This window comes from Vombatus ursinus, unplaced genomic scaffold, assembly GCF_900497805.2.
Source record: "Vombatus ursinus unplaced genomic scaffold, bare-nosed wombat genome assembly UNPS02014847.1, whole genome shotgun sequence".
Lineage (NCBI taxonomy): Eukaryota > Metazoa > Chordata > Mammalia > Diprotodontia > Vombatidae > Vombatus > Vombatus ursinus.
In genome coordinates, this window is record NW_020954625.1 from 21,896,916 (window position 1) to 21,917,930 (window position 21,015).

General features: G+C 39.8%; 1 protein-coding gene across 1 annotated transcript in view; it reads right to left on the minus strand.

Annotated features, from left to right (window-relative positions):
- The window catches only part of PRKG1 (protein kinase cGMP-dependent 1), a 1,334,778-nt gene that overhangs the window by 601,305 nt on the left and 712,458 nt on the right, over positions 1-21,015 (minus strand). The window lies entirely within an intron of this gene.

Consider the following 21,015-nt stretch of genomic DNA (forward strand, 5'->3'; position numbering starts at 1 on the left):
CCATCAGATCCAACTCCTTTATTCTGTAGATAAGTTACTGAGACCCAGGGAAGTCAGTTGATATAGCTAGCTAATATCTAAGGGAGGAATTTTAAACCAGGGCTCTGTGACTCCAAGTCCAGTACCTTATGCAGTATACAACTCCTGGTGACAACATGCTAGGTATCCATTCATTTAGAACATCCCATGCCCTTGAAAAAAGAGGGGTCAGGCATGGGTCTATTCAATAGCATACTTCTATTTTAGCATTTGTTTCATGGCTAGTTCCCCAAATAGGGTCAAAGGTGCTTCGAAGCTTTCAGGGAATCCTCAGATGCTCCATGGGGGCTTGGACATCATGCTGAGTTTTTGGAAGCAAGGCCAGTGGATTCAAGTTTGTTTGCATCCAACCAAATATGGGACAAGTGAGAAACCATATTTGCTATTCAAGGACCGGCCTCTTTTAGGTATGAAAGTCTCCTCACCAAAATTTTGACCATCCACGACAGTCTATGAAATTGATTAAAACTTTTCAGGTGTCAGCATTTTGTAGGGGTTTGTATTATCTTTCTCTTGACTGGAAATTAATATGGATCTCAGGGAGAGAAAGAAAACCAAAACACAAAGACTTCCCTACTGAGGAATTCTTTGATACTTCAGAAAATGTTTTGTGATATCCATTGTTCATTTGTGACATCAGAGAATAAGGGCTTATACTAAAAATGGATGAACTCTAAAGGTTTGGAAAGTTAATGATGAAGAAATCTCTATTTGAAAAAACAAATTGCAGTTAATTCTTTATTATTCAGAGACTATCTACCTGGAATTCCTGTATAGCATAGTGGAAAGAGCCCTGGCTTTATATTCCAGCTACTACTCTGCTCCCTGCTCTGCAACCCTGCAAGTTACTGAACTTCCCTGGGTCTAAATCTCCTCCCTGAGCTTAGGCTGGTTCTTTGACAATAGACAGTCAAATATTTGACAATATATTGTGCCTTTTTCACACAGTCTTACCCAGACTTCCCAGCTTGGTAGGACATGATTGGTAAGCTTGGGGTAGGACACCAAAACAAAGTGAAGGATCAGAACTTGACTTTAGTCCAGTCCAACTCATAGCTCAATAAGAATTTCCTGTCTTCTATTCAATGAGTGGTCATACAGCCTTCATTATACTACCTCCAAAGAAGGGGAAATCACTAGCTCCCAAAACAGCCCACCCCACTTTTGATGACCTCTAACTCTTTGGAAGTATTTTTTTTTCTCTATCATGTTTAAATTTGTTTTTTTTCAAATTCTACCCATCATTCATAGTTCTGCCCCTCGAGGCAGCTAAACCTTCTTCTATGAAACAGCCCTTTAATTCTATTTTTTTTGTTTCTCTTTTCTCCCTACTTATCAATTTCACATAGAAAGGGGAAAATTAGGAAGCACAAGAAAATTTTCCATTAAGGGTTCATTAGTAACTTGCAGAAACACAAAGTAAAAAGCAACAACTATAATGAGGTTTAATACACCTGGAGATTTTTACTTATTTGGTGACGCTTGAATGACTGGAAGACAATCTCCATTTTTGTGCAGGCCATTCATTTTTTTTTTCCTATGGGCCAATGTTCTCCCATTAATTCAGAGGACTGGATCTAGAGTGACTGGGGTTGGGAAGAGTTCTTTGTGGAAAAGAAGAGCTAAATGATTATAGCTTACTAGCTCTCAGGAAAGTAGCTACTTTGATAACATCCCTCACCCTCGTGAACCAGCCAAAGCACACAGCATTATGAAAATGACCCCTTATTGGACTATTACTTTAAAGAAATGAAATGGACACAAATAATATCATGCACAGATCTATCAGGATCCACTCAAAGTGACCCCACACAATACCAAAAAACAAGGGCCGTGTGTTTAGTGAATTCAAAGCATCCCATACAAAGATGCAGTAGCTAGCAGTACACATCAAGACAAAAAACATCAGCAAATGTTTACATCACATAAGGGCTCACCCAGGCCTTACGCTCAGGGGCAGGCAGAGAAAAAAAAAACTGCACCTTGGACAGCTCATTGCTTCAGGGGCACTAGACATTTTTTTTCTCCTGTTCTACAGATTTAATGGTGTTAAATTTCTCCACTGACAGATTCTGATCCAACCAGAGCAAAATTACAATTTTTAGCTCATTTTATTTTTTATTCCCAGAAATCTGTCTCTCTCTCAACAAGATCAGCAAGACATGACTCCATTCTTAGATTTTATAGTTTCTGAGTCTGCCAGGCTGATTTTCCTGTAATTCATTACCATTATTAGGCCTGGTTTCCAAAATAATGGTATATGTATTTTTTAAATGCTGCCTTTTCCAGTGTACCATGAGACAAGTGTTTTTCTGGTCAGCTACCAAATATTTCAAACCACAGTGGTTTTAGTAGACTGTTGGCCTTTCCTCGTTCTTAATTCCAGGGCAGAGCTATAATTCCTGGGCAATCTCACAAAAGGACTCATCTGGTGAGCATAGAAGAAATGTTGCTATGAAAGCACTGAGAAGAACTCACAGAAAAACTCTTCTCACACCACCCACCCCCTGCCCCGAAAACCTATTCTTGTTTCCTATTATAGCACAGTCATATTCCATTACATTCATGCACCATGATTTATTTAGCCTTTCCTGGATTGATGGGCATTCACTTTGTTTCCAGCTTTTTGCTACTACTAAAAGTGCTGCTATAAATATTTTGGTGTATTGGGCACCAATAGGAGGGCATTTTTCTTAACAATGACTTCTGCCTAATGGCAGAATATCTGGATCAAAGGGAATGGGCATTTTAGTTATGTTCTTCACATGAAAATAGACTAAATAGTAAAAAAAAATCCCACGAAATGTCTCAGGGTATTGTAGATTTTGTATGGATTTCTTATGGACAATAATTGTGTAGGATTATATGTGAGGCAAAGCAGCTCCAATGAGGTCATGGACCCATCAAAATCTGCATACTTCAACATCTTTTCTGATGGTTGGGGATGCAAACATTTTAATGATGAGATTTTCACATGTCATTACCTATGAGAAAAAAGCAATAGTGATAGGTTTGTGCATGTTCTTTCCAAGCTCTCTCATATCTTAAGTGCTGGGCTTCTGAGTCCCTGGCATATAGGGGACCATTAGAACTGGGAGGGATGTCAGAAGTCATCTTCCAAACTCTCATTTTACAGCTAAAAAAACTGAGGTTCTGAGATGATGCCTTGTCCAAAGTTCAATGAGTAGGAAGGTGGAAAGGAAGAATTTGAACCCAGATCAATTTCAAATCTAATGCTCTTTCCATTAGAAACACTGCCTCTTACAGACACTGGTAATAATATTTCTGAGGATTTGCCAACATGACCTCTCAAGTTTTATATGGAGGAGCTGGATAGCTCAGTAGATAGACTACTGGACTTGAAGTCAGGAAGACCTAAGTTCAAATCCAGCCTCAGACACTGTCTAAGTCACACAGATAGAGTGATTTGACTTCTCTTAGCATCAGTTTCCTTATCTGTAAAATAAGAGGGTTAGACTCTGATGGCCAGCACTTACATATTCATGATCCTAGGAAATGCAAAGCTGAAAGAATGTTGGCTTTAGAGATGAGAGAAAGCTGTTTATATCCTGCTTCTGACACCTTATTGATCACGAGCCCCTAGGGAACCACTTTGTTAGCATCTCACAGAGTAGCCTCAGGATCTCCCTGTTTGGTAAATGAGGATAAGGAGGCTCATAGCACCTCTCAGAGTCATCCTAAGGACTAAAAGAGGTAAGAATGTGTCAAGTACCTCACAAACCTAAAAACATTACAGAAAGATCAGCTGGTCTTGTTGAAAATCCTGCTTGTTGTGTCCACTCCCAATGATGATGAAGACAGTTAGCACCTACCACGTACCAGGAACTGTGCTGAGTACTTCATAAACATTACCTCAATGGATCCTCATAATGACCCTGTGAGGTAGGTGCTGTTATTATCCCCATTTTACAATTGAGGAAAATGGGGCAGACAGTGGTTAAGTGACTTAGCCAGGGTAACACAGCTGGTAAGAACTTGAGGCTAGATTTGAACTCAGGTCTCCCTGACTCCAGGACCTGTGCTCTATCTATTGCACCAGGTAGTTGCTTCCATCAGCAAACCCTGATGCTTCCCAAATATGAGTTACCTCTGACCCAGAGTATGTGCCCTATTGCTGGAACACTTCAAGGGAGTGAACAAGATAATTTGTCCAGCTGTAACTTTAGCGGGGAAGTGAGATCAAGGTTACAAATATTCAGATTTAGACTTGATACATGGAGAAACTTTTAACCATTGGCACTGCCTCAAAGCAGAAAGGGCTGTTTCAGAAAGTGGTGGTTTTCCATTTATTGGGTGTGGGGGGATACCTCCAATAAAAGCCTGGATGATCTCTTGTTCAGTATATTCTAGTGGGAATTATTTTTCTTTTTTTTTTTTTTTTAGTATATGTTAATCTAGATGGAAGCTGAGGCCCCTCCTGAATCTGAGGCTTACTGATTCCTGGTGGCAACCAGAATAAAGACTGGTCAGATGCTCTGGGAAAAGCCTGGATGGACTCTCATGTTTGGTTGGTCCCACTCAATCAAAGGCACATATACCTTATGGTTCTAGCGGAGATTTGGAAACATTGGTCATGATGATCTTCATCACTGAAAATCTGCTTACTCAAACTATGACTCTTACTGGATATAATTAGAGACATTATCTGTTGAGCCAGCCTGGCACTTCATCTGCTTGGCCAAAGGATCCCTAAGACCTCAAGAGTCACAAATGGCACACAGTCTGACAGTAGGCCATCCCTTAACACAGTATCTGGACTCTGATTCAATACTGATTCACTGGATAGAATGCCAATCTAGACTAATTAGCTTCCCTGACACACTTCAGACTACTGAGTCTAAGCAAGTTTGAAGCTTTGGAGGAATCGCAGGTGCCACATTGCCAGTACCAGCTCACTCTCTCTGGGCGCAATGCTCCCAGCTCCCCAAAGGTACAAAGAGAAGAAAAAATGGCGGTAGGCTGGAAATTTAGATGGCCTCAGGTGATGTGTTGACCTAAATTTTCTGACATGATTTAAGAAGGCCGCAGTTGCTTGGAGCATGAACCCAGTAAGAGCCAGCAAATTCAACCAATACATAAATCTAATCAGGACCAGATCTGTCTTCATGGAACTCTAAATGTTTTCCACTTGGTGAAATCATCAGAACCTCTGTGTCATATATCCCAAATTCCACCCAAAATACTTTATGCCTTTGAGCCCCTCAGTTGTACCAGATCTTGGATTGCCTGAAATATTTAGAAAGGAAAGGCATAGATTTTGAGATAAACTGAAGAGTTTGGGCAAATCCAGCAAATTGTGTGGAGGGCAAATGAAGAGAGGAAAAAAGAAGACCCAGAGGGCAATTGCTCCTTAAATTATCTGAAAAGCTTCCATTTGAAGTAAGGAATAGATTTGGGGATTAAGTTTGGTCATAGATTTAGACCTGAAGGAGATTTAGGAAATCACTAAATCAACTCTCCTTGTCCCTGCACAGGTGAGGAAACTGAGACACTGAGATGTAAAGTGTCTCTTTCTGAGTTACAGAGCTAGTAAGCATGAGGCAAGATTTGAACCCAGGCCTCCCTGACACTTAATTCTGCACCCTATCCACTATACTACCTTGGGGAAAATTAGAAAAATACAAATTTAAGTTGGATGTCAGTTAAAAAAAAGAAAGAAAGAAAAAGAAACAAATAACTTCTTAAAAAGTAGAATATAGTTCCAATGGAATGGATTATGTTGGAAGATGGTAATTTCCTTCATATTGGAGCTCTTCAAGAAGAAATTAGATGGCTATCTGCTGGGTTGCTAGAGTAGGGATTCCTTTTGTGTATGGTGGAGCAGATGGTCACTAAAGTCCCCTCCAACTCTGAGATCCTTAGTAATTCCAAGATCAAGGCAGCCTTCCTTTGAATGATTGCTAGTTACAGATATGCCTCTTCAAGCTCACAAAAGAGCACCAATCTATCATATCCAAACAGAGCTGAATGATTAATATATGTTTAAAAATAGCACTTGCTTCATTTTTAAGCAAGACTCTCTATTTCTCTCTCTCTCTCTGTCTCTTCCTCTCTTTATATATATATATATATTTACATATAACTTATATGTGATTACACAATACAATGTAATGCATATATACATATACATGTGTGTATATACATATATGAATATGTGCTTGGGGCTGTGTGCATATGTATGTATGTATGTATCCAGATGAACTTACAAAATCACAAGTAAGCATTATGTCCTTGCCAACCATTAACATCCATTAGGCAATTGATTTCCAGAAACTCAAAAATACTAAGAACAGATATACAAGGCGTTCCTCTTTTCATATCTCAGCTGAAAAAACCACAGCTCTAAGTACCTAAATGAGCTTAATCTGCTTATTAAAATCAACTCCTCTCTTTCCAGGAGAAGAGGAACTTCATTAAAGAAGAGAGAAAAGGAAAATATATTTCAAAAAACATTAGAATAAATCGTCTCAAAGACCATCTCCCTGAAAGGCATTTTTATTTCCCGAAGCCAAATAGCTTGTTTTCCCCAATTTAACAAACACGAGAATCTATCTGTATATTGTAAAGAGTACTAATATATTTCTCTCTGCTGCAAACGGGTATTGAATTAATTACACGTTGTCATTTTTCTCCACTAGATATCCTTTCTGCTAATATTAAAAATGGTTCTTTGCAGTAGTCTCCCTAAATTGCATTTGAAATCACTTTAAAAAAAAAAAAAAGGAAGCAAAGAGAGAGTCAACCAGGCCCCGTAAACTCTAAGTCTGATATAATAACTAGTCGATTCTTTGACAAGATGACAATTGCTTTGAACGCGTGAGTGGATGATGATATAAGGCACTGTCACTGATAAGCCCTCAATGAGTAAATATTTCACAGTCAGACTAAGGAATGGTTAGAGAACATCCTCCACTATGGTACATCTTGGAGTCAAAATAAAAGATGGATTGTCGATAAAGATTCTGCCTCAGCCATTAACCCTAATGGGCTGGAGAGGAGCCACGTATCTACATCAAACTTGAGCCATAAGTATTCACTCACTTCTGCTCCCCAAACCACTCAAGCATCTTTCAAAGGAGGCTTTTCTATTTCCTTCACTGCTGGGATGATCCACTCCTTGCATGTTTCTGCGCAAAGCTCTGGGAATATCAAATGGTCAGGAAATGGGCCTAGACCAGGGGGGATGGTGTGGTGGGTCCCTGGGTCCTTCGACCTGGGTTCAAACTTTACATCTGTTCCCGTGTATCCTTGGGGCTTCAAGGCTAGCACTCTGTGAACCAGATTACACTGCCATTCTCACAGCAAGACTGTCTCGTCTGCTTTTCAAGTGGGACCTATTATTTCATTGGTGCAAAGATCTCCCTCTATGGATTCAGGCAGAGTACCTTCTCCAAAACCTAGAGTTTTAGAGAATTGCCTGGGGGCACTGACAAAGCCAGAAACTTCTCTATGGTGCCACTGCCTGTATGTGTCAGAGGTGAGAACTCAATTCAAGCTTACCTTTCTCATAGACCAGCTCTAACCATTGTGCCTCTCCTACTTCAGAGGATTAAACTGTAAACCACAATGGGTGCACAGGACAAGGTGCTGAGCATAAAAGTCCGGATCACAAACATATGAAGGGTCTGACGTAGGATCTGAAGGGGGGAGTGGGAATCTTCCTAATTCTTGAATCAACACCTAAATGACCCAGGCTATCTCAGGAGGTAAGGAGCCTCCTTTCCTCCTTACGGTATATCCTTAAGCAAAGCCAGGGTTTCCACTTTCTGGGCATACTATGGCATCTATCCATTAAACAACATTCTTGCCTAACAGTAAGATTATCCTTCTTTTGTTTACTTAATTGTTTTCTTTTTTTGAAAGAGGACTCTTTATCACATGTGGGTTAGACTAGAGGGCGTTGGCAGGCCCTTCCAGCTCAAATTGGAAATTCTTTGCTTTTGTGATACTTCACTGTATTCAATTCCAGGCATTTCCATAACAAAATCTTACTTTTCTGTCACAAGCACAGAGCACAGAGACACCTCATTCCTCTGGCCTGTGTTAGTCCTGTGCCTCTGCTTATTTTATGAGGATACTTGCCTTCAAACAAGGCTTACTTTCATTCATCTTTTCTTTATCCTTCCTCTTTTGGAAAAACGTAGTACCTGGATGAAATGGCAGCGGGGAAGAGATAAATCAAAAAATGATGTCTTTTGAAACCACAAGAATGCTGTAGACACAGAAACTGAATTGCCAGAGTTTCAGAGTTTCCTTCCCCTTTTAAACTCATGTCAAAGCTTCTTCTAACTTCAAATGCCTCCTTGGTTCTAGAAATGAGTCTTGGCTTACAAAAAGGAGTCAAATTCTCCCAAAATTACATTTTGAGCACTTTCTATGGGCTTTTTTGACAGTACACACTCCTTGAGGACAGGGCTGTTTCATTTTTGTCTATGTATCTCTAAAGCTCAGGCCAGTGCCTGGCACAGAGTAAGTGCTGAAAGAAAAATGCTTGTTTATTGATTGTGCACATGGTCTTTAATCACGAAGGATCAGTAACTGAGTTTGTGTTGTGGCTTGAATGTTGGATCTGGAGTCAGAAGCCCTGAGTTCAGATCCTTCCTAACTCTGTAATGATGAGCAAGTTATTAACCTGTCAGAGCCTTTTTCCTCATCTACAAAATGGGTATAATAATACAACACCCCCCCATAGTTGTTATATGGCTCAAACAAGGCAGCAGTAAGAGCTAACATTTACTTTGTGCCTTTGCGTTCGCAAAATGCTTTACAAATATAATCTCATTTGTTCCTCACAACAACCCTGGCAGATATGTGCCATTATTCTCATCCCTACAGATGAGGAAACTGAGGCTGAGAAAGATTAAATTATTTTAGCTTAGTATAGTGCCTGGCACACAGTAGGTGGTTAAAATATGTTTAATAACTGACTGACTTACCCAGGGTCACGTATTAAGTATCTTAGGAAGGATTTGAACTCATTTTTCTGACTCTGAAGCCAGTGGGAGTCCCATTGAATGAAGTTCATGTCTACAAAGTAACCGACAGATCTCAAAGCACTATATAAGTGTGAGCTGCTGCAGTCCTTACAATCAAGTCAACCCAATGAGATAATAATTAATTAGGCAAAATTCCTTAGTATCAGTCAATCCTTACCGTCACAATGGATCTTTTGTCAACTTCAAATAAGCAATTGCTTCCTCTCTTTCCCTGTGTATAGAAATGTTTAGAACAACTAGAAATTGACTCCTTTGACTCCATTCTTCACTTTTCTGCACCATTGTCCTCTCAGGGGTCAGGCTTTGTCAAACTTCAAGCCCAGATTATTGTCACCATTTAACTCCTTTGCTCCTACTCACATGTCACTTAAAAGATGGAAGTCATTCCAACCCCATCTAATAAAAAAGTCAAGTTAACTACTCTCAGCTGGGCCTCTTTGATTCTCTTCTCTAATGCATCACAACAGCTGTCATACTTCATCTCTTTTTCCCCTCAAGCCTCCCACAGCACCTTCTTCTTTATGCTTCACAGCTAAGGAATTCACCTCATAATTGACAAAAAAATTTCCCAAACCTGAAACCATTTGCTATGAGCTTCCTTTTCTAACCTTCTCTTCACGTCATTAATCCTTAGACATCATCTCTCATTTTTTTCATCTTTTGTGTCATTCTTTAACAGAGAAGTGGCCTTCCTCCTTGCAAAGGTCAACCCTTCTCCGTGCTCTTGAACCCATCCCTTCCCATATTTGTCAGTGGCTTTTCCCCACTGTCACTCATTTCCTAATATTCTATCTAATGGTTCACTCATCGTTGCCTACAAATGCCAGTTCAACTCTAAAGTAAGAAAACTTTCACTAGATTCTAGCATCCCCTCAAGCTCTTGACATATCTCCCTTCCCTTTGTGGACAACTTCATAAAAAGACCATCAATACTTGGTGCCTCCAATTCTCTCTTCTAAACCATCTACATTCTGGCTTCTGACCTCATCAGTCATCAGAAATTGCTTTCTCCAAAATTACCAAAAATCTAATAATTGCCAAATGAAATGACCTTTTCCAAATCCTCAACTTTCTTGGCCCTCCCTTCAACCTTTGACACTATCATGTTCTCACCTTTAATATTCTCTCTTCTCTGACTTTTTGTGACTCTGCTCTTTGTTTTTGTCCCCTCCTATTTTGTGAGTTCTCCTCAATGTGCTTTGCTGGTCTTTCATCCGGATGATCACAATTATTATAGGTGTATTCCAAGGCTCTGTCCTGGGCCATGTTTTTTTTCCTATACTATAACTTGGTTACTACTTCAACATCCAAGGGTTTAATATCTTTATGTAGATGCTTCTCAGACATACATGTCTATCCCTAATCTTTCTAGAACAGTCTTTCACCCTCAATGTCCTATAGGCATCTCAAATTCAACAAGCTCCAAATAGAGTTTTTATTCTCATGTCCCACTCAGTCTCCCCTCTTCTGAATTTTCCTATTTCTTTTGAGGGCATCACCATCCTTCCACCCACATTTGCATCCTCAGTGTTACCCTCAACTCCTCACTCTCTTCCTCTACCATATCTACTCAGTTGCACATCTTGTCATTTCTACCCATACCATATCTCTCATATGCCACCTCTTGTCTCCTCTCACTCCACCCACCACCATAGTTCAGTGCCTTATCAGGCACAGGCTGGTAGGCCCTCCTGTTACCTCCTCCTCACCTGGGCCTCCTAGAATCTCTCATTTCTTTCAAAGCTGATCTCGAGCATCACCGTATGCAGGAGAGCCTTCCTGATTCCTGAAGCTGCCAGTGCCTCTGGTGCATATACACACATTAGCTGAAATTTTAAAATGTATTCCATATATTCTTGTATATGCACATATATGGAATGTAAGTGGAATATAAGTAAAATGTAAGTTTTTTGAGAACAGGCATTGCTTCATTTTTGTCTTTGTAGCCTCAGAACCTAGGACATGACTTGGCCCAGAGCAGACAAGTAATGAAGCCTTAATTGCTTGATTAACCAAAGGTACAATTAGAATAACAAAAGAAGATGCCAGGTTTCCAAGGGGTTAACTGTTCGGTGACCAGTCCCTTCCTCATAACTCCATAAGGCAAGTAGCTTAGGAGTCATACATCCATCAGAAGGGACCTAATGTCTCAGACTCACAGACTTTAATAAACATGCCCACAGTCTCCAGGAAGTGTCAGAAGTGGGACACAGAGCCAGGTTTTCTGACTGCCAAAGTCCAATATTCATTCCAACAACCCAAGAGAAAACAATGGACAGTGCCTGGCACATAGTCAGGGCTTAATCCATGTTTATTGATTGATTTTGAAAACTCTTCTCTCTCAAATCCAGCTAGGCCAAGAAGTTGCTGCCACCTAAATCCCATTTCTATATTAATAGGATCAGAGGATTCAGAGTTGGAAGAGCTCTTAGGTTATCCACTGTAACTACTTCATTTTGTAGATTAGGAAACTGAGGATCCAAGAAGTTAAACAACCAATCAACAAGTATTTAAGGACCTATTACATGCCAGACATTGTGCTAGGTACAGGAGATATTAAAGTATGGAATAAAATAAGCTCTCCTTGAAAAGTGGGAGGGAAAACAAATGCCTGTATAAGTGAACACAGTATCAATATAAAGTGAATGTATATATATATGCATATGTATACATGCAAACATATTCCTATATACGTATATATATACACATATGGATGGATAAATTATGTATAGTAATTAAACTAGCAGGTGGGAGAATCCTTGTATCAGGTGGTGCTTAAGGAGAGTCTTAGAGAGAAGGACTCTAGGATGTAGAGATAAGGAGGGAGTGCATACCAGGCATGTTGGATGGCCAGTACAAAGGCAAGGAGATAGGAAATGTAACATCTTGTGTAAGGAATGGAGAAAGGGCCAATTTGGGTGGATGCCAGAGGACAAGAGGAACAGTAGTGTACAGGCAGCTAGAAAGATAGTTTGCAGCCAGATTCTGTTGGGCTTCAAAAACAAAACTATTCAAGAGGCAATAGGAAGCTACTGGAGCTGACTTAGTGTGAGAGTCACATGGTTAGGTCTTCCCTTAAGGAAAATTAGCTTGGCAGCTGGGTGACTTATAGATTGGAGTTGCAAGAGACTTGAAGTAGGAAGACTAGTTAGGGGCCTATTGCTGTAATCTAGGAGAGAAGGGATAAGGGCTTAAAGTAAGGTGGAAGCTATGTGAGTAGAGAAAAGGGGTAAGACATGAGAGATAGTAGTGAAGGTAGAAACAGAAAGCTTTAGCAACTAAATGATGCGAGGGAAGTGACTTGCCCAGGGTCAAACAACTGAAAGTGCCAGAGCCAGCATTCGAACCCAGGTTATGCAAATTCAGCATACTTTCCATGGAACTAGGGAGCCTCTCACCTTACATTCTGTAGTCAAACATGATAAGGCCATGAATTCACCTTTATGAATTTGAATTTTATTAATCAGCATAGGAACTGTCTGATAGCACAGGCACCAGGAAACAAATGTAAGGGAATACATTTCCACAATAATGAAAGAATGAAATTAAAGGCTATTATGAATGTTTCTTTCTGAAAACAATTAAGATATTTTCTTCCTAGCATTTAAGAATGACCATTCATGCCATCTCATTTTATTAAAACTGAAAGAGAAAAAGGAAATGTTGATTATGATTTTAAAATCTCTACTTCTGGTTAGTGATTTGCTCTTATTTCCATCATATAACAATTCTTTTCATTCCCAGAGTCCTCGTCTGTTGCTTCATAGTGTTGAGGAGGTCCCGAGACTTGACTCTGCCAATAGCTCACAACCTATGGTTAGTTCTACCAAGACAGAAAAGCTTTGAGTATAGGTGAGGCACTGGAATGTCTCTGAAGATGCCATCCCCACCATGGTGGCTACCAAGTGATTACTTTTTTACATTCTTTTTTATTAATTTATTTTGATTTATCAACAATCACTTCCATAAGCTTTTGAGTTTTAAATTTTCTCCCCCTCCCACCCCACCTCCCTCCCCAGGATGGTGCGCTATCTGATATAGGCTATATATATATATATATATAAATATATATATATATATATATACACATTCCTATTAAACATATTTTCACATTAGTGATGTTGCAAGAAGGAATTAGAAGCAATAGGAGGAACCAACAGAAAGAGGAAACAAAACACAACAGAAGGAAAAAAAATAGCAAATCGTATGCTTTGATCTGCATTCAAATTCCATAGTTCTTTCTTCTTTGTGGGTAGCATTTTCCATCCTGAGGCCTTTGGAGATGTCTTAGATCCTTGTGTTGCAAAGAAGGGTTAAGTCTATCAATATTAGTCGTTGCACAACATGGCTGTTACTGTGTATAACATTCTGCTGGTTCTGCTCACTTCACTCAGCATCAGTCATTACAAGTCTTTCCAGGTTTTTCTGAAGTCTGCCTGCTCATGATTTCTTATAGCACAATAGTATTCCATTACATCCATATGCTACAATTGTTCAGTCATTCCCCAATTGATGGGCATCCTCTCAATTTCCAAATCTTTGCCAGCACAAAAAGTGCTGCTATAAATATTTTTGTACATGTGGGTCCTTTTCCCATTTGTGTGATGTCTTTGAGATATAGCCCTAGAAGTGCTATTGCTGGGTCAAAGGGTATGCACATTTTTGTAGCCCTTTGGCTTAGCAGAGGAAATGAAGCGTTTTAGCCCGCCTCCTCATTAAATGTCCACCCATCTAGGTTGACTTTTACTTGCCAGGGAATTCCCTTTCAGAAAGGATTTAAGGCATTTTGGTGTCTCCCTTGGTGTCTTTGGTTACCAAAAGAAACTCTGTCTGTCTGGGTTTTCATTCATCTGGACAGGGAGAGTAGGCAACTAGATGTCTGAGTGGATGGGAGCGTTAGATTCTGAGTCAGGAAAAGCTGAGTTCCAATCCTGTCTTACACACTTGCTAACTTTGTTAACCTGGGAAAAACATTTAACCTCTCAGACTCCCCATCTGTAAATTGGGTCAATAATAGTATGTACTTCACACAATTGCTGTAAGGATCAAATGAGATCAATAGATAGATATAGGTATAGACATAGGTGTGTCTGTATATATGTATATATAATACATATATACATGTATATATGTATACACACATATATGTAAAATCCTTAAAGTGCTATGTCCATATTAGAACTATTATTATTATCAATTTAATAAAACAATAATTCATATTAATACTGGTGCAATGTATAGTGTGTCAGACCAGGAGTCAGGAAGACCAAGCTCAGGTCCTATTTCAGATATTGGCTAGCCATGTGACCCTGGACAATTCACTTAACTTCTCTCAGCCTTAGTTTCCTCATCTGCAAAATGAGGGGATTGAACCAAATGGATTGTAAGGTATCATTCACCTCTAAATACATTTCTTAGTCATAGCAATTTTACAAAATCTGCATGTTTGGAGTGGTTCAGAGCTGCATTGGAGAAGAGGGACTTTCAACTCCTGAAATCCCAAGTTCTTGATGCATTGAAGTAAATAATTCCTAAATCAGCATGCAAGCTAAATTATATTATGAAACACATCTAAATACCTGTATTTATCTAACCACAGGATGCTATCAAGCAGGAAATGGGGGATCTTTGTGTATTGGGCTAAGGGATTTCTCTAGGAGGGCACAGATGTTTATTACTTTAGCTGAGATGAGCAACTCAGAAAAAAAACTCTTTGAGTGGATGTGATTGCCAATTCATTTCTGAATCAAGGTGCTACACAAGAGAAAGCAAAAGGGAGTTCTGGGCTTCCTTTTTCCAACACAGCTCATGTTTCTGATTTCCCAACATCATTTCTGTCACCCTATAAAAGAGGGCACATATTGAACTTGTAAGTAGTTACCATTTTTTTTCAGCTTGGGTTTGTAATTGACTCACTCTGCCTATGGACATATGATAGAAATGGTTTGCTAACCAAATGAACTTGCTATGCAGGACACCTGGCTTTCTTAATCTCCCAGGCGGTTCCCAGAAATTAATCTTTGAAATTATCTTTCTGCAAAGGCACAAAGCCTGAAAATCAGCATACTTTGGAATTTGTTGGGTAGTAGAAAGAAAATAAAAAATAAAACCCCAGAAGAACAAATTTCAAAGTTGATATCAACAAAGCCTCCTTCTATTTCTGTTGTTGAAAATAAGGAGACAGGCACTGAAAAATCGCATAAATACCCACAAACTATGAAATGTAAATATCTTCCTAGTTTATATGATTCTGCAGATTCCAGAAGGAATGCAAGGCTCATATCATATTTGCAAAATCTTAGAGAATACAGAATCTCTCAAACATTCCTAATCCAAAGCCTTTTCTGCAGACAGACTCTCCAAAAATCAAACCTAACCATTTGTTTAACCCCTGGAGGGGGGATCGGAATGGCTTTTGACACAGGCTCTTCTCTTCAATTTATTCTATGTGCGATAGTGAAATGGAAATCAATGACATGTTTTTTTTTTTTCCCCAAAGTGGACTTTTCTGTGATCTCATCTGTCTCAGACTTTCTCTGATGTCTGATACCACCATGCCTCTGTTGCTACCACTTGTGTGACCTGGATTAAGTCACAATTTCCCTGTGCCTCAGTTTCCTCAACTGTAAAATGGAAATAATAATAACACCTACTTCCCAGAGTGATTATTTTGAGGCTCAAAAGAGACATTTTTAAACTCTTATTACAGTTCCTGGCACATAGTAGGCACTTAATAAATGATTGTTTCCTTTCATCAAATAAAATAGAGTGTTGGGTCTGATGGCCTCTGGGGTTCCTACAAGTTCTCCATCTATGATCCTCTGAATGTTCAACAGGTGGAAATAACTGAGCTTAGCACCTGATTAGCAGGGATTATTGGTGAAATTAGGAAGCCAACAAATGATGTGGTTTCTTCCCCAGGTAGGTAAACCCTAGATGATTTCTTCCCTTGCCCAAGCTGCCCTCCCTCAGGAGCCTCACAGTATCTCTGACTCGCTACCTATATAAATCACTGTTCCAAGGTCTCTGTCTCCTCACCCAAGCAGTGCCATGGGGTTTCTCCCCAACATACTATTTACCTTCACTCAACTGTATTTAATTAATCAATAAGCATTTAAAAGTGGTTACTAGATGCCAAGCAGCGCACTAAGCACTGGAGGTAGAAAAAAGAGAGAAAGGACAGTCCCTGCTCTCAAGGAGCTCATAATCTTTAAAAATTGGCTTTGAGGGTATTCCTGCCTTGGGCTTGGCTTAAGGTGACTGCCATGGGCTTCAGAACAGCTAATTATGGCAATGCCCATTCTGCCTTTCTTCCTCTATGTCCAAGCTGTCTATCCTCTGTCAAGGCATGTCACCTTTGTGGTGTCTGCTGCCCCTCTGTAAAATAAAGAATTGGAATTAGGTGATGACTACAATTTCTTCTGCCTCTAATTTCCATGATTCCATTTTCCTAAATACCTTTTGATGGACCTCCCATTCCCATTGGTATGCTCTTGTTCTGATGTTTTTTTTTTCCCCATCCTCATTCTTCTTCACATTTCTTTAGCCTTTCACACTATCAATTAACCAATTCTCATTGATATTCTCTCCTCTCTAGAGTTACTCTAGACCCTGTTCTCTTCTAGTTCTCCTGTTTGACTAGTCCTTTGTGTCTTTTGCTGATTCTTCACCCATGTCATGGATGTGAATCATGGCTGTAGTTCAATGCTCTGCCCTGGGCCCTTTTCCCTTCTTCCTCTATACAGGGGTAGGAAAGCCGCAGTCTCAAAGCCACATGTGGCCCTCTAAGTCTTCAAGGGGGGCCCTTTGGCTGAATTCAAACTTCACAAAGATGTGTTCCCCACCCCCACAAAACTATCTAGGTTGATGATCACATTAATTCCCATGGTTTCAATGGTTCTCCCTATGTCCATGAATTCTCAAGTTTTTATATCTAGCCCTTACCTTCTTCCCGACCTCCATCCTCACAGCACTACTTGCCTTTAGGACATCTCAACTAGATTGGACTAGAAATGTCCAATAGACATTTCAAACTCAACATGTCCAAAACCATTCATTATCCTCCTCCCAGATCTTCCCCACTTCCAAACTTCCTTATTACTGTCATCCTCCTAGGCACCCACTGCCATATCGTCCTTTACTACTTATATACAATCAGCAAATATAACCAATTTGTTGCCAAGTTTTATTGTTTCTTCTTCACATCTCACTTCTAGGTCCCGTACTCCCCATTCACACAGTCATTTCCTCACTCTGGTATGGGCCCTCATCACATCTTATCTGACCTACTGCTGTAACCTCTGTCCCAAAGGCCATTGATACGGGCTCTCCCCTTATTGATAGAAATAAAGATCCTGTCCTGTGCTGGCTTCTTCATGCAGGTGCTAACAAAGACCCTGAAAATACTTGTAACAGTTCTGGTGACCAGTGAAGTTAAGACTCTCCCCGATTCTCATCTTCAAGAATTTCTAACACATTCAGAAAGGTGATTTTTGCCAATTTGGGGATTTCTAGGGCAGAGGAACTGGGAGAGTAGATGAAGTTGCTATCTAACACCTTTGTGCTCAAAATTGAGAAAATGACAGAGACAGGTTAGTGTTTTATGGTTATGTAACATCTGTCTTTCTTATACCTAAGAAAACTGTGTTTCCGTGGGAAGGCTTCTTCTATTTCTGAGTGAATACTTGGGGAGGATCAAGATTTTTGGAACCCTGTGCCTCTCTACCTTGTTTTCTGCAGGCAAATAAGCAAGAGATTTATCTGTCTGATGATTGTCATTTTGTCATTTGTGACTACATTGTGTTGCCTTGACACTCCCTGCCTAAATTTTCTGTTTTGTTTCTCAAATAATACAAAATAAGAATCATTAATAGGATAGCTATCAATAATGATAGAAAACTGATGGGAACCTCAATTCTGACTTGATTGACAGTCTTCATTATGGAATCCTCTGTATTCCCCAAAATAATTTGGTTCAGGGGTTACCTACACTCCAATGGCCTGCTGGCCTGGGATATCTACCAGAGGTATCCCAGTCCTCTGACTCTCCCTACTCTAGCCCATCCTCCACTCAGCTGCCAAAGTAATTCTTGTGATGATAAACTAGGCCATCTTTTGTCTCAGTTCTTACCTAGCCGTTAGTCATTGAGTGGGCATTGTCTCAGACAAACCGAAACCTGAGAAAGACTTTAATTTAGAAAGGCCAAGGTCACCCACTACATCCTGGGCCATCATCAGTCATCTTGACTCTTGTCTTGCCACTGGACTCTGATGACTCTCTCTGGAGGAGAGAGTGAGGCTGATGACTTTGCTCAGCTCTGCCTCACTTGAACCCAACTCACAAGTGGAGACATAACCCTGGTGATGTCATCTGGGAGAACAAAGCAGATCCAACAACAGCAAACACCAACAAAGCACGGATTCCATCATGTCACCTGCCTATTCAATCAACTGCAGTAGCTCTCTCGTATCTCCAGAATTGAATATAAATTCCTCCTTGTCTTTGAAAGCCCATCACAACTTGGGCCCTTCCTACTTTTCTAGTCTTCTTATACTTTATTCCCTTTTTTACACCTCGAAGACCAAGGACACTGGCCTTCTCACTGGTCCTCACACACAACATTCCTTTACACTGGCTGTCCCCCATTCATGGAATGATCTCCCTTCCCAGCTCTACCTCCGGCCAAAATCAACTCAAATCTCACCGACTTCAGGAGGCCTTCCTCAGTGTATCCCCCCTTGTCCCCAATTCCCCAATGCTAGTGCCTTTCTTCTGACCTTCAATTTACATTCTAAATATCTTGTACATTTTTTTCATGTAGTCTACTCCTTTAAATGCAAACTTTCTGAAGGTGGAACCTAGGATTTTTTTGTTTGTTTGTTTTTTGTTTGTTTTTTTTTTACGTGCATTTTCCCTCCCTCCCTTCCTGGCACACTATACGTGCTTAAAACATGCTTATTGACTGACTGATTGTTGTTTGCTCTTTTATTTGTCCACATGTAGCAATCCTCTGGTGAGGCTGTGAGTATGTATGGTAAGGTGAGAGCAATATCTCTCAGGTGTTCTTGAAGAAAACATTCCAAACTCCCACCTGTCATCCTGTCATTAGGTTGCTACCTTATTAAAGGTAAAATCTAAAATTACTTCAAAAATTCCCACAAATATAAGAATTGTCTAATTAATTAATCAATTAGCTCTGGGACCTGATTTCTGTTTATAAAAATGGAAGCATTACGATCACCAGCATCAACCACTCACAAACACTTACTATGTATAAACTCCTGCACTTCAGGGCATATTACTGTAGGTAAACGAATATGCATCCAGAAAGAAATTTGGGTTCAATAGCCAACTCTTCATCCACAGCATGACCAGTCTCCATGTGGAAGATGTAATTGCCGAATACATTTTCAAAAGCTGGTATTGGTGCCATTTTCAGATCATTTGAAAATATGTGATGAAGGCAAATGAATGACTTTGCAAATGAGAGTATATCTACATGGCTTAGCCTGGGGTCACTGTGTCTTTGGCACTTAGGGCACATGGAGAAAAGAAACCTCAAGCTGAGTCTACCAAAACAAGAAGGATTATGTTCAGTTTATTCCTGCTTTCTCTAAATGGGTGCAGCCATCATCTTGGATCAAACTTGTTGTTCCTGCAAATAAGACTTCAAAAAGAACTGGTCTATATTTACATATGTAAAAGACAAGAGGAGATCAAGAAGTTGTCCTAACATCCCTACTGCTATCACCTAGATGAAGAGGAACAAAAATAATGGGAACGGTATCGGGAAAATGTCATAAAAGAAAAAATCAAACAAGAATAAGGTTTTAAATTTGATTTTAAGAAATGTTACATTTACATTTTAATATGAAAGTCAAACATAGTAAAAATAGAGAGCCCAATGGTAAGCTCAGAACTCCCTGAGAATTCAAGAATTCTATGGAAGAAGAAGTCTGTGGAAATGTAAGAAGAACCTTGGATTTAGGGTCAGGGGTCTAGGCTTCTATAATCTCGGTTGTGCCACTTACTGTCTTCATCAGATTAGATAAGTCACTTAAATTTAATACTCTGACTATGTTGATTCCTGCTCTCTCCACTCAATAATTTCTAGGAGCTCCCTATTACCTCTAGGATCAAATGTAAAATACTCTAGCATTTAAAGCCCTCTCTGGGCTTCAATGTTCTCATCTGTAAAATGAGAAGCTTGGTGTAAGGTCCCTTCCAGTCCTAAATCTGGGATCCCAACATCCTAACATTAACTGCCTCAACCTCCCTTACAAAAGGTCTTCAAAGAAAACCCAAGTGATGATTTGTTGGGTGTGTTGTAGAGGAAATTGCTGTTTCAGCACAGATGGGACTAAGTGGCCTTCCAGAGCCCTTCTAATTCTGACATTTGGTGCTGGTAGAAATGAACTCTATTGGATAACATAGGAGACATGAAGGTCACAAATGAAAGAAAAGGACATGGGCTTGAAGTGAGGAAAACAGATGGATGATCTGAGGGTTTTGCTGTTACCTATAAGATATTAAATGAGACGGAGGAAGGGCCAGTCATGTATGGAGGATTTCTGGAAGGATACGGACAGGAACATCACAGGGTGAGGTGAAGATGGGTTGTAATATTCACTAATGGATCACTAATAAAATATAAGTATACAAGCCTAAAAAAAAAAAAACTATGAAAGAAGAAGTATCTCTGGAATTTCAGAGTTAGAAAAAACCTCAAAGACTGACCTTTATCTAAAACCTGAATCCCTTTGACAACAGCATTCATGATGGTCATCCTCTAGCCTCAGTTGGATGACCCCAATGATAGTAAACTTACTTCCTTGTAAGCTGATTACATTTTTAGATTTTTATATTAGGAACTTCTTCCTTACACATGACTAAAATCTCCCTTCTTTACAATAGCCCTTGACCTTTGTTCTATACTCTGGAGCTGTACAATTCATGTTC